At 32.3% G+C, this 13896-nt stretch overlaps 1 pseudogene; it reads left to right on the top strand.

Annotated features, from left to right (window-relative positions):
- Positions 1–445: 445 nt before the first annotated feature.
- LOC118030945 (probable LRR receptor-like serine/threonine-protein kinase At1g53440) lies at positions 446–6811 on the top strand (annotated as a pseudogene).
- The last annotated feature ends 7085 nt before the right edge of the window (positions 6812–13896 follow it).

Here is a 13896-nt window from a genome sequence, read left to right as displayed (position 1 = left end):
ACCTTAGGTAGGGCGTATTTGGGGTGCTAATACCTTCCCTTTACGCAACCAGTCTCCGTACCCGATCTCTGAGACCAGTTAGGTTCCTAGTGACCAAAATACTAGGTGGCGACTCCAAAGAACCAAAAAAAAAAAAAATATTTCGCCAGTCGAACTCGCAATTGATGAATTGAGATTTTTTGGGGGTGCGACAATATTATTGGTTCTTATTTGAGTAATAATGAACTTATTTGCATAGCCGTCTCTCGAGAAACTTCCTCAGTGGCTCCATACCTTTATCTATGGGGAATTTGACGAAACTTAAACATATGTACGTGTCATCCAATCACAATTTCTTCAGTATCATATAATGTTAATTAAATTTTTTTTCCATTGCTGATGCAAGTTTTGTGCTCTTATTCTTGTGGGTGTTTTCAGGAGTTTGTCAAGTAATAAGTTATCAGATCAAATCCCTGAAGAATTGGGGCAACCTCTCTAGTCTCCGATATATGTATAGAAACTCGCTCGCTCGCTCTTTCATTCTCCTTGAATTTCCTTTTACTTATTTAGTTTGGTTTGGTTCATATCTCTTTATTTAATTAGGGACTTGGGCTTCAATGAACTCACTGGTCAGCTTCCACCACAACTTGGAGAATTGAAATATCTAAATCATTTGTAAGTTTCAAGAAGAAGAATAATAATATCATACCACCTTGTAAAAACCACGGAAGATAGAAAGAGGAGAAATAAAACAGAAAAAAGGTGGATTACAATCCTTTTGATTTGTTGTTTGTAGAGATGTGGGCTCCAACAATTTGAGTGGAGAACTGCCGGGAAATTACGCCAACTTTAGTACTTGGGATCAATTGCGGTGGTTGTAAGTGCAACTAATCATGTTCTTTCAACCAACAATCTGTTTAATTATTGTTCCAAAGGAAAAGTAACTAACTATGGCTGCAGTAGCGTAGCTGGGAACCGTTTGACCGGTCAAGTTCCAAAGTTCATTGCGAATTGGAATGGACTCTCTTACCTGTAAGAAATTACTTGTACTTTCTGTAATCATACAATATTAGTTGATTGAGCTGATTTCTCAATGCTGAATGTCTACCTCCAACCATTTGAGCAGAGAAAACTGTCGATGAATATCATTCAATAATTTGTCTTTGTGTGTACTGATTTCAGGTCCCTCTCCGGGAATGATTTTGAAGGACAGCTGCCTCTTGAACTTCTTTTTAACATGCCAAATCTCCAATACTTGTAAGTGTTCTATAATTTTAACCTGGATGGTTGAAATAAATGCATGTTTTATTCTGGCTGGTTTTTCTTCCAGGTTTGTTAGTGATGTAAGAAGCTCGGCCGGTTTCCCTTTCCCAAAATATGCAAATATGACGGGAATAAGATACCTGTGAGTTTTTTCTGGAATTTACTATAGTCGTTGTAGAATTGTGGATATGGTATAAAGATTAATTTCACATTGAATAATAAAAAACCATGCACACTTGGAATTATATTTGTCTGGGAGCGTTATTGTTGTAGAATTTGGATTATATTTTTTTTAGGCCTATTTTTCTTCATATTATCTTGAGTTTTTTGTATGAGCTATTACATGCTGTGAAGACTAGTTGTATCTGGGATTCAGGTTTTGAGAATTTAAAATATATATATTAATTAACGACTATAGTAAATTTATCCTGGATGTAGGCATAACAGAATCGTGAAGTCACAATGTTGTGTTTTATATTGTTTTGTCAATATTTATGTACGTGAATCTTAATGATATGGATGCATTGGATAAATCCAAACACCAACTTCTTCAATGGTTTGTGTAGGGTGATAAGGAATTGCTCAATAAGTGGTGAAATCCCCCCGTACATTGGTGATTGGTCAAGGTTAAAATACCTGTAAGTTTCATTTCCTCTTTTGTAAAAGATTTGTAGTTCTCTCATGGCTACTTTGTTTCATCCGCTCTATTTTGATTTTGATTAGGGCCTTTAGGCCATGCATAGGAAGTGTTGATGATTTTGACTATGTGTTTACAGAATCAACTATGCAATAATTGACCATAGCACAACTATATATCAAATATGTAGGATAACGTTTGCTTTCATTTTATTGATCCTGCAGAGACTTGAGCTTTAACAACTTAACGGGTGGAATACCAGATTCCATGGAAAAGCTGAATTTAAGTAAGATGTATGCAAAAGAGATTCCTTGAACTCGATGTCTTATAATAAGTTCGTTCTGCCACTCTGTTAAAAAGTACATGGGATGGTTTTCATACTGGTTTGTTTTGTTTAGGTTTCTCACAGGAAATATGCTTAATGGCACCGTACCTTCCTGGGTTACTGATAACATTGAAGACAAGGCGTATGTTATGGCTTTGTGCTCTTTGGTCAGATGGGTTGTTTTCCCTTTTGTAGGTTTCCTCAATAAAATCTTGATATGTAAACAATAATGTTGCAGGGACTTGTCATATAATAATTTTGAAATTCCACGTGATGGTCCGAAGAAAGGAGAAGGAAAGCTGAACATGTAATAACAGCAACTTCATTTTCTTCCTCCTTTTTTTTCACTTGCAAGAATATTGTTGTCTATGAAATCCCAACTTCTGATCATTTTGTATCATGTGCACCAACTGCTTGCATTTTGTTCCTACTCAAGCAGTGAACCAAACAGGTATGGTAATATCCTCCATATGGTGCAATTAATTTAGAGCAAATAATCCTGAGCTATTTCTTACAAATGTTGTTTTCTATTTCTAGGAATTCTATACGTGATTTGACAGATAAATGTCGGCGAAAACCAAAGTGTAAGTTCTATTGAGAAGCTCTTAATTTAGCGCAGGACAGATTTTCTGTACTAATTATCATTTTTTGCAGACGATTCCTTATATATAAATTGTGGAGGAGAAGGCACCGTTTTTGATGGGAAAGAGTTTGAAGCAGATAGTGCAACATCAAATTATTATTCAGCTCCAAGAAAAAAATTGGGCTTATTCTTGTTCTGGAGACTTCGGATCGAAAACTTACGATTCCAGTGATTACATAAAAAACGTGGATTGTGGAGTTTGTGATTCTGCTGCGACACCGTTATACAGCTCAAACTCGCCTCTGCCTCTTTCTCTGACATATTACGGCTTCTGTTATTTTAAAGGAAATTACACTGTGAAACTTTACTTCGCTGAAACTGTTTACCAAAGTGATGAAGATTATTCGAATTTAGGGAAACGTGTTTTTGATGTATATATACAGGTAACCGCTATATTTTTCTGCAGCTTCTTTAAAAAATTTCCATCGTTAAACCTCCACTGTTTGATATAGGGGAACAGAACACTAAAAGACTTCAACATAAAAGAAATGGCCAGCGGCACCAATAAGACATGGAGCCAAGATTTCCCAGCATATGTAGGAGATGATCAACTATTGACTATCCATTTTTTCCGGGCTGGCAAAGGAACTTTCCTGGAGCCAAGATTTTTCAATTCACCTGCTGCACTGTCTCTAAATGGACCCCTTGTGTCAGGCATTTCCGTAACTGCAAGTAAAGAGTTGCATTCTCTTAATTTTGTTGAGCAAAGATTTCTGTTACGCTTTATCTGGATAAATAATTTATTCTTTCTGTCTTCCACTATTTGTGTACAGACTTCAAAGTTGGCGGCAAGAAACTATCTCCTTCACAAATTGCAGGGATTATTGCAGGTTCAGTATTTGCTTCTCTACTTCTGTCGGCTTACATGTGGAAAATGGGCTGGCTGCAGCAAAGCGATTTGAATGGTACCTCTCTATGCTAATCTAAAATCATTATGCACCATACAACCTTAAGAATTCTTACTTTGATGTTTTCTTCAAATAGATATAACTATACAGGTCCCAGGAGATCAAGGAGATGGAGAACCTTTCACCCTCAAACAAATAATCAATGGTACTCGAAAATTTAGCCCCAAAATGGAGATTGGCAGGGGACGCTTTGGAATAGTATACGAGGTCAGATTTTCTGTTTTGAAACATTTGTTCCTCAACATGCACTTTTTTCTTTCAGAGTTCTGGTAAGTTGATTTCACGTGTATGCAGGCTGAATTGCCGAACGAGAAAAAATTAGCATTGATGAAGATTTCTCCTCGTTCAAAGCAACAAGGAAAAGTTGAATTACAAGGGGAAATCTCCAACCTGAAATCTTTGAAACATGAGAATCTTGTTCAATTATGGGATGGCTATTCAAATAAAGACCTGCATCTGCTAGTATATAAATATATGGAGAAAGGCTCCCTTCAACGTGCGTTGTTCGGTAATACTGCCATCAACCAATTTTCATCCTGCTCTTTCGGTTCCCAAGTTTTATCTTAATTTTCACCTAATGCATTGCCTTGCGAAATTCATGTAATTGTTGAGAACTATAACACAGGAGTAAATAGAATTCCGTCACTTAATGTTTGTGAGAGCTTCTAATTGTATATTTAAATCTTCTGTTAGTACAAGGATTGTGTACTTGCAAATATCAATAACTTAATATCAATAATCTTGATTTGTAGAACCAAATTCCACGACAGAACTTGATTGGAAAGCTAGATTTGATATCTGTCTGGGAATAGCAAGAGGTTTGAAGTATTTACATGAAGAGAAAAGGATTGTTCATGGAAACATAGAGCCTAGTAATATTATGCTTGATGACTCTCTTACGGCCAAGTTGTCTGCCTTTGGATTGGCAACGCTTTGTGATGAGGAAGATCCATTTATGACCAACGAAGAAAAAGAGTCGCGGTAAGTATTATGGTCATTGATTGACAACTACTTTCATTCTTTTAATTAAGAGCTAATTAACCAATAATTAATCTCCTATTGCAGAGTTTACATGGCACCTGAGTACTTAATGGGAAAAGCAATAGATACTTTTAAAGCTGATGTTTACAGTTTCGGAGTTGTCTTACTCGAAATAGTTAGCGGGACAGTTAGTGCAGAATATACACCCAATCAAGAAGAAGCTAAGTTTCTTCTAGATAAAGTAAGTGTATCTGACAGGATAAACCCTTTTATTTTATTTTATTTTATCAAACCAAACATGTTTTGCCAACATTAGATGACTTGTGAATTCTACAACAAGCTCACATAAAAAATTTATAATAGAAAAGTATATTATTATTTAATAATTTGAAATATATGTTATACTCAACTCAAGCAAGATTTATATAATCTTATAAAAAGAAACATAAAAATAAAATAGAATAAAATAAACTATAGAAAAATATTTTTTGATTAGATGATTAAATTTATTTCTTGATTACCTAGAGTTGTTCAATTCCTTGATCTCTTTTTTTTTTTTTTTTTATTGATTATTTTCTTAACACATCCCCTCAAACTCATGATAATTTTATTTTTCTTGAGTTTGACATGCACAACTTTTATTGTCATTATATGCTTATCTTTAATAATTGTATTTCTAAACATAGCTATTATTAGTTTTTTTTTTATTATTATTATTATTCTCTTATGATTGTTGCTATACTTCTCTAGCCAAACATTTCTTTTCAAAATTTGATTTTTCAAGTGCTTATTTTATTTTGACTCACTCTTAGTCAAACTAATATATTCTTCTTATCATGGCTTCTTAGCCATTTTCTATCTCTTTTGTTAGGAAGAACTATCTTTTTTTTTTTCTTTTTTCTTTTTTTTTATTATTATTATTATAGGTGGTCTCTTTTATAGTATCTCTTGTGCAAAAACATATCAACTTGCACTAAGTCTCTCTTCTTTTTCTTTTTTTTTTCTTTATTTATTATTATAGGTGGTCTCTTTTATACTATCTCTTGTGCAAAAACATATCAGCTTGTACTAAGTCTCTCTTCTTTTTTTCTTTTTCTTTTTTCCTTTTTGCATGTCTTTCTCTTGATGTAGAATCTCAATTCTCTTGTTGGACTTTGTTGTACCTCCTTTTTCTTCTTTTTTTTAATTCTTTGGATGTTATTTGATCATCCACATGATCTTGAAATAATTTCTCCTTATCATGAGTTGATTTATCATTGAAAAGGAATAGTAAATTAAATATTTGATAGATAATAAAGAGTTTAAAAACAAAATGTTTTAAAAATGATCGGATTGATGGCATAAAATTATACATCAAAAAAGCAAAAGCTAATATTTATAGCAGTATATGATCAATCTACTCTGATACCAAAAAGAAATTTAGAATATAAGAGGATATTATTATTCGATAATTTAATATATGTTTTACATTCAACTCACGTGGAGTTTATAAAGTTATATAACAAGACCTATAAGTAAATAGAATAAAATAAATTATAAAAAATATGCTTGATGATCTCCTTTAACTGGATGATAGAAATAATTTCTTGATTGCTTAGAGTTATTTAATTCCTTGATTTTTTTTAATTGATTAGGAAATAATAAGTCATAATTACTTGATTATTTCATTAATACTGGGAGCTAAGCTAATCTTGCTTTTCAATTGCAGGCTGCTGTTTTGAACGATAAGGGAAGAATCATTGAATTGGTGGACCAGAAATTAGAATCTAATTACGACAAAAGGCAGGCTCTCATTGTTTTGCACTTGGCAATGAAGTGCGTTAATCCGTCTCCTACTCTTAGGCCTAAAATGTCCGAAGTCATCAGTGTACTAAGCCCTCAACAGATTTCCGAAGGCGATGCTACTCTATCAGTAAATATTGGAGGACTGTATGGTGCGGTTTCCAGGGTGTTGGAAATAGATCCATTTTCTTAGATAATTGGTAATGTTAAGTTTGATGATGAAAACCTTTTGCCTCTTCTTCTTTATTTTATAATTACTTTGGTCTAATTATGTGGTGGTGATAAGAGAACATTGATGTGCGCGTCAGAGACTTCATAAGAAAATATGTGTGTTTGATTTGTCTGCTATGATTTATTTGTGCTGTTATTATGGTTGCTGGTAATTTTGTGAATTGAATAATATTATCATTAGATTTTATGATAATGTATATATATTTTTATATATAAATTTTCTAACCCTAACAATTTAAGCCCAACTCAAAATAAATACTCAAGGGATTCTTTCTTCCCTTTCTGTTTTTTCTCTCAATCCTAGCTACTTACTCTCTGGTGTGTTTTGCTTTTTATAATTACATGCTGAGTAGACTAGCAGACTTCATTTGTATACAAAACAGGTTTTTATTTCCTTGGATTAGACTTGATTGTATAATTATTAAAGTTTGATGGCCAATTAGAGACTTGATTGAAACAACTCGAAACTAAAAACCAAACCAGAAAACGCTCTAAAATAATGGGATCCAATTAAAATTTATCCAGGGTTCCATTACAAAATTGTAAAAACATCCATGGACCAAATCAGAAATATCATTTGAAGTTGCAAAACGGTACCGTTTCAGAGGCACTATTCATTGTCTTCTCCACCAATTCAGCAGACAGGAACCGTTTCAGTAACAAATGCCATAGATTATGGGGAACGTTTCACAGCTACTATTTCTCTACCGTTACCACTGTAATAATGGTCCTGAACGTCTTCATTAATTATATATATATAAAAGGGAGAAGGACCCGAGGGAAAAGGGGGGGAAAGAACGAGACAGCAGAAAAAAAAGAGAGAAAAGAAGAACAAAGAAGGAAGAGCAGGGCAGAAAGAAAATGGGGGAACGAGAGGGGAGAAGAAGAGAAAACAGGAGGAGGACAGCAGAAAAAAAACAGAGAGAATAGAGTGTAGAGAAGAGAGAGGCAGAGGGAGTGAGCAGGATAAGAGAGAAAACAGGGAGGAGGCGAAACCAACAGAGGAACAGAGGACCAGCAGAAAACTCAACACCAACAAAGGAGTGGAGCCACCATCTGCTCTTTCTTTTCCAGAACGAAGGAAACAACAGAGTAAGCCGCTGCCACCATCGGCTCCACTTTCTTCAGAACCAGGTATGCTTATTTCCTTTCTCTGTCTGTACAAGAATTGACGCATGTTAGTCTAAAAAACAGAAACAGAGAGAAAACGCTAGAAACTACAAGAATCCTTCTGCACTTTAAACAGCGAAGGTAATAAAAATCCTTCTATTTCATGCACGCATAAAATTTTACACGTGCATGTTTTGGGTCACTGGCTTTGGTCAGTGACCATGCACGGGTGACTGGGTCCAACCCAGCTACATGGGCTGGGTTGGGCCCAGCCTGAAAATAAAAAAAATTCTTTAATTTTTTTTTAAAAAAATCTGTGATTCTCGCAAATATTTTATGTCATTTTGATCAATATTAGTTTGTATTTTTATACTGTAAAGATATAAATCCGGTATTAAATATCTGGTTTTTGTAAAAAAAAACCATTTTAATAAAATAAAATAAAATGTTTTGTTTTCATGCATACGGCCAAGTCTCTTAAAAATAAAAAATAAAAAATAAAAAAAATCATATTGTATTTTCATACAATAAAGAAAATTTCAAAAATATGTATTAGCATGCATTTTGGCTTTAATAACCAGTTTATTAAAGTCGCGAGAACTAAGTCAATATTTCAAAAATTCCAAAAAAAATTATTTTGTTTTCTTTTAATATCTGGGGTTGCGAGCTTATACGTAAGACGTATTCTGGATATTAAATTTTTTTGTTGACGTTAGAACAGTTAGGTTTTACCTGATAAGATAAGAATCTTCTTACCAGGAAGAACTTTTCTTAAATTACAGACGAACCAAAAACAAGAAAACACGACAAGACTTTAGATTTTATCAGACAATAAAATAATGCAGCCTACCTTGGGTAAGGCGTATTTAGGGTGCTAATACCTTCCCTTTACGCAACCAGTCCCCGCATCCGATCTCTGAGACTAATTAGGGTTTCTAGTGACCAAAATACTAGGTGGCGACTCCCATTCTATTTTTCCACTAATAAAATACAAGAATTCCTTGTCTCCTCATATTTTTCACAATAGATAATATTTGACGGTGGATGTTTTCGCTGCGAGGACACACGTGCGACAATATATATGAAAGCTTAGTCACTTATTTAATTTTTAATGATTATTTAAATTATGATGTTATAAAAACATAGCCTAAGGGTTCAGTATTGAAAATATTTTAAAAAAACAAATCATGACGTTTAATTAATTAATGAAATATTATTAGAATCTTGTTTTAATTACAAATTATATTTTTCTCAGTGTGAATTAAAATTGATAAAATTAATAATACTTTAAAATAATAATAAAAAATAAGATAAATTTTTAATATAAATTAAAGTGAATAAACCTTTCTAAATCGTTGGAATAATCTAAATATGATTTTAGCATTTTAAAAACATTATTTATGCACCACTTAGTACGTAACTAATCAAATTCAAATAATTAATTCATGATAATAAAAAAAATTAAAATACAATAGTGAAATTAATCTTAAACTTACACGTTATTAATTATTAAAAAATTATGAAAATTAGTCAAACCTTATGATTGAAGCAGCACACCACCTAATTTATTTTGCTAGTATTTGAATATCAATCAGTGACTGATTTTGTTGAAAATAAAACGTGTTGATTGTAACTTTTTGCTATTTTGATAAAAAATACTTTTTAGAAGATAAAATGTTAGAGCGCTAATCTACTCTTTAGAAGATAACTGTATATAAATGACGAAACGTTATTTTTTTTTTGTTTTTATTAACGTGAGGATCTGAATTAGCTTACGTGCATCTCGATTAATCCTATAATTCTGAAATTAACAATCATGTAAGTTTTCAGTTGCCCTAAAGTTTATAAGACTCAAACAGATAATTTTTAAAGAGTAAACTCAAGATCTGACCAATTAAGTTATATACATCTTAAAGGTTACCAATCATGATTCTTGGTTATATGTTCTGTTATCTGAGTATACACTGCTACACTATACTATGATTTGTTGTGTTATATTGTAAGTAAAATCAATCAACTGTCCCGTATTGTATTGTTATATGATTAAAATAAAATATTATTACATTGCTAATTAATGGTTTTAGTGCTGAATTACATGAACAAAGACTTGACCAGAAATTGTAAAGATGCATTATTACTTATCAATGTTCACTTTCTGATTGGACCCAAGAATTGGGGGTTAAGCTATCAGTTTTTGGCCTTCATATTGATGCTTTAGCTTTTATTAATCTTTCTCTGCTCGACATTGCAAAAGATCGACATAATGGAAGCAAAAGATCGACATAATGGTACCAAAAGATGCTGAACATGAACAAAGACTTGACCATAAATTGTAAAGATGCATTATTACTTCTCAATATATATTCACTTTCTGACTGGACCCAAGAAATGAAGGATAAGCTATCAGCTTTTGGCCTTCATACGTACTGGTGCTTTAGCTTAATTAAATGCAAAAGATAAACAAAAGATGCTGAATTACATGAACAAAGACTAGACCATAAATTTTAAAGATGCATTATTACTTACTTCTCAATGTTCAGATTCCATGGGTTCAATCATTGATTTATGATGTATCAAATCGTTTAGCAGAGCCGTTAATTAGCTGGGCATGAGTGCTGACAGTGTGATTCTGTTTTCAATCTTGTTTTGTTACAATTTCCTGCTGCCTATTCATAAGCGGTAGTGAAGAACATATACAAAATGGAGAGGGTAATTATCTAACAAATTAGTCACCACTACAAATCTTCAATGGAATTAAGAACTTCATGTGATACACATTTGAGATTCCAAAGGCATGTGCTGACAGCTTGCTTTTTCTTTGTTTTTCACTATCTTCTGTCTGACGCTTTTCCATTCACATTTCAATTGCCTTTGGATTTTGCTTTCCTTAACGTCTTGATAGTACTTTATCATAATCATACTTGTTTTGCAAAATTCTAAGAATAACAGTTTTCATCTTAAATTTGACAATGTTTGATTATTCTTCGGATTAACGCTACACAAATAATTTCTTAATATAAAATTCTCATAAAGATTTAAGTGATAATTCTTTTTAGTTTACTACTTAAAAGTTGAGTCATCAGTTAAAAATTTATTTTAATGAATAGAGATCCTCTTTGAATTCTTGTGAACATGAGGTTGAAGATCAATAACGGCATACATATCTACTTTTTTTATAAAAAAAAACAATTCTACAATAAACACCACAGACTTACATGCCTAAATATTTGCCCTGCTATATTTATTTTTTAAAAATTATTTTGACATCAACACATTAAAATGATTTAAAAACATAAAAAAATAATTTTAAATAAAAACAAATTCAAATTTTTGAGGAATTCCCAACTGCACCATTATAGTAGTAAAACAAATGTTCTTTTCACTCTTAGGTGCTAATCTATTACACACACTTCCATCATCTTCTTATATTTTTGAGACTTTCTAATGTCACCTAAAATTCCCCTCCTTTTTTTTTAAAGAAAATATATTCTCCCTCTTTTTTGTTTTTTGGGAAATTCAATTTTTAAAAATCAAAATGTGTTCTCTTTTTAAAAAAAATTCAAAACCTTTTGTTTGATTTTTTATTTTTAATTAATTGTTTTTTGAAAAATTTGTAAATATGAAAAAGAAATGATCAAAAATTATAAAATAACCAAAAGTTGGCCATAACATGTTGAAAACATATTTTTAATATTTTTATTTTTTCAAAAATATAGGGGTAAGAAATTATGTTATGACAATAGTCATCGCAACTATTAACAAACTTGAAATGCATCAAATGATTATAAAATTAGCTCTCTTGAACGGTGACATTATCAAAAAAGGTTTACATGGAATAATTCCCAAAGATTTCATTTCATTGAAATATCAAGTGGAATATAATAGAATAATCTAAATAAAAGATCACCTATTTAAGTAAAAAATATGGTTATTTCTTTGAGAATTTCAAAAATATTAAAAAAATGCTGACCTTTCATTATAAAATAGCTTTTGAGTTTTTTATTTTTATTTTTGGATAATATTGATATGTAATGCAATTAATTAAGGTGGTAATTAAGATGGTATTGCTAGAATTTTGAAAGACTAATAAGCAATAAATCCTTAAAATGAAATCTTAGGTTTAGTATCCAGATTACTATTACATGCTTTAATTACCTTGCAGTTAAACTAAACAAACATCTAATCTAAATTTACTTTAGGTTCACTTATCCAGATCACTATTTATTAATTTTTAGACAACAAGATGTCCATCAATGTTGCTTGTAAACAACAATATAGTTTCAAATTCATTTTTGCATAATTGTTGTATTTGTTTTTTATAATTAAAGGTCAGCATTTTTTTTCCTTTCCATCAATGTTGCTTGTAAATCTAAGTAAGTGTTATCAGAGCTTTTGCTCAAAATCCAAACCCAACAAATGATAGATCATGATGTTTGTAAAATTTTGTACCGTACATTTGAGTCACAAATTAGATTTTTCTCTTCAATTCAAATTAATAATTCATAATTATATATTATATTCGAATAATTCCGTATATTATGCATGAATGAATTCAAATCTTAGACATTGAATTGAATTCAAATATGCAAATTTTACACCGTTGTTTGTCACAATTTAAAAAAAAAAAGCTTTGGATCACAGGGAATCATTTTGCAATTTACTTGAACCAAAATTGTTAGGCCTCCATGCATAATATTGCAAGTTACTTTTCTTGGGTATTTTGATATTTGGACAGGGACAATTTGGTAATGTGAGGTAATTGATTCAGAGTTAGTAACTGTTTGAACGGTAAAACAATATCTATATAAAGAATGTATGTCATCTCAAGGGAAGCGCATTGCAAGCTAAAGTAGTAATGGCTAAGCTCTTTCCTAAGCTTGTTTCCTCTCTTGCCGTTCTTCTTCTTCTTCGTCAATTTGGCTATGTAGCCTGTAAAGCAAAGTTGCCTGAAGAGGAAGGTACACACGCACGATATACTTTTCCATCTACATATATATCCTTTTCCTGCTATATACAAAAGAAGGAAGAAAATTTGTTTTCAAGAATATAAACTCAATTAACTGTTTAGACTATAAACTCACTCATGTTTGCAAGAAACTGATCTTGAGCTGGAAGGAAGGGTCTTAATCTTTGTGACCCAAACAACGAAAAGCCTTATGCACAAGATACTGCTATTTCTCTCTTCCATTTGCACTCTCTAGCTAGTGCTTCCACAGCCTGGCAGAGAGTTCCGTAGTGCTAGCCTACGTACTGCATATCTTAGATATTTCCTGCTTCTCCATCTTTTCCTATAACTATCAAGCGAAGTGATTGGTTAAGGATGAAGTGATTTTTACGAGGATTTTATAAACAACGGAGGTGGTAAGGAAATCTAGATGGATTTTCAACATGGAATTATATGGAGTCAATTCACACATCCATAAAATTAGCACTAGTTTTTTTCTTCTTTTAGTTCGGATTTGAAGCTAGGTAGAAGTAGCTAGGCCTGTTTGAATCTTGCTAAACAAAATATGTGTTTCTTTGTTTAAAACGTTTGGCAGCAACGGCTTTGGCTGCCTTCATGACCACGTTAGGGGGGGATTTGCCACTAAGCTCGCCTTGTGATTATCGAGGCATCGAATGCAATTGCACTTATCAGAACAACGCAGTTTGTCACGTCACCGACCTGTAAGTTCCTCATCAACTTCATCCAATTTTCTTTTATTAGGACAATACATCCTCTTTAAAACTCACTGGTTTCTATGGTACTGACGCCATTTTTGGGAGGTAGAGATCTCTCAAACCTCGAATTAGACGGACAAATCAACGCTACAGCCTTGGCTAGTCTCAATTTCCTAAAAGTAATGTGAGTATCATATGACATGTGATGATAATCATTCGAATCAGTATGCTGATCTCAACTAATTGATAACAATCCTATTACGTTAATAACAGTGATTTGTCCAACAATCAACTTTATGGTAGCATCCCTGTCACCATGGGGAACTTGCCTTCATCACTCTACCGTCTGTAAGTACCATGGTCATATACTACTACT

Source organism: Populus alba, chromosome 16, assembly GCF_005239225.2.
Source record: "Populus alba chromosome 16, ASM523922v2, whole genome shotgun sequence".
In the NCBI taxonomy this organism is placed as follows: domain Eukaryota; kingdom Viridiplantae; phylum Streptophyta; class Magnoliopsida; order Malpighiales; family Salicaceae; genus Populus; species Populus alba.
The sequence above is the reverse complement of the archived record's forward strand: the minus strand, read 5'-3'. Positions and strand labels throughout refer to the sequence as shown.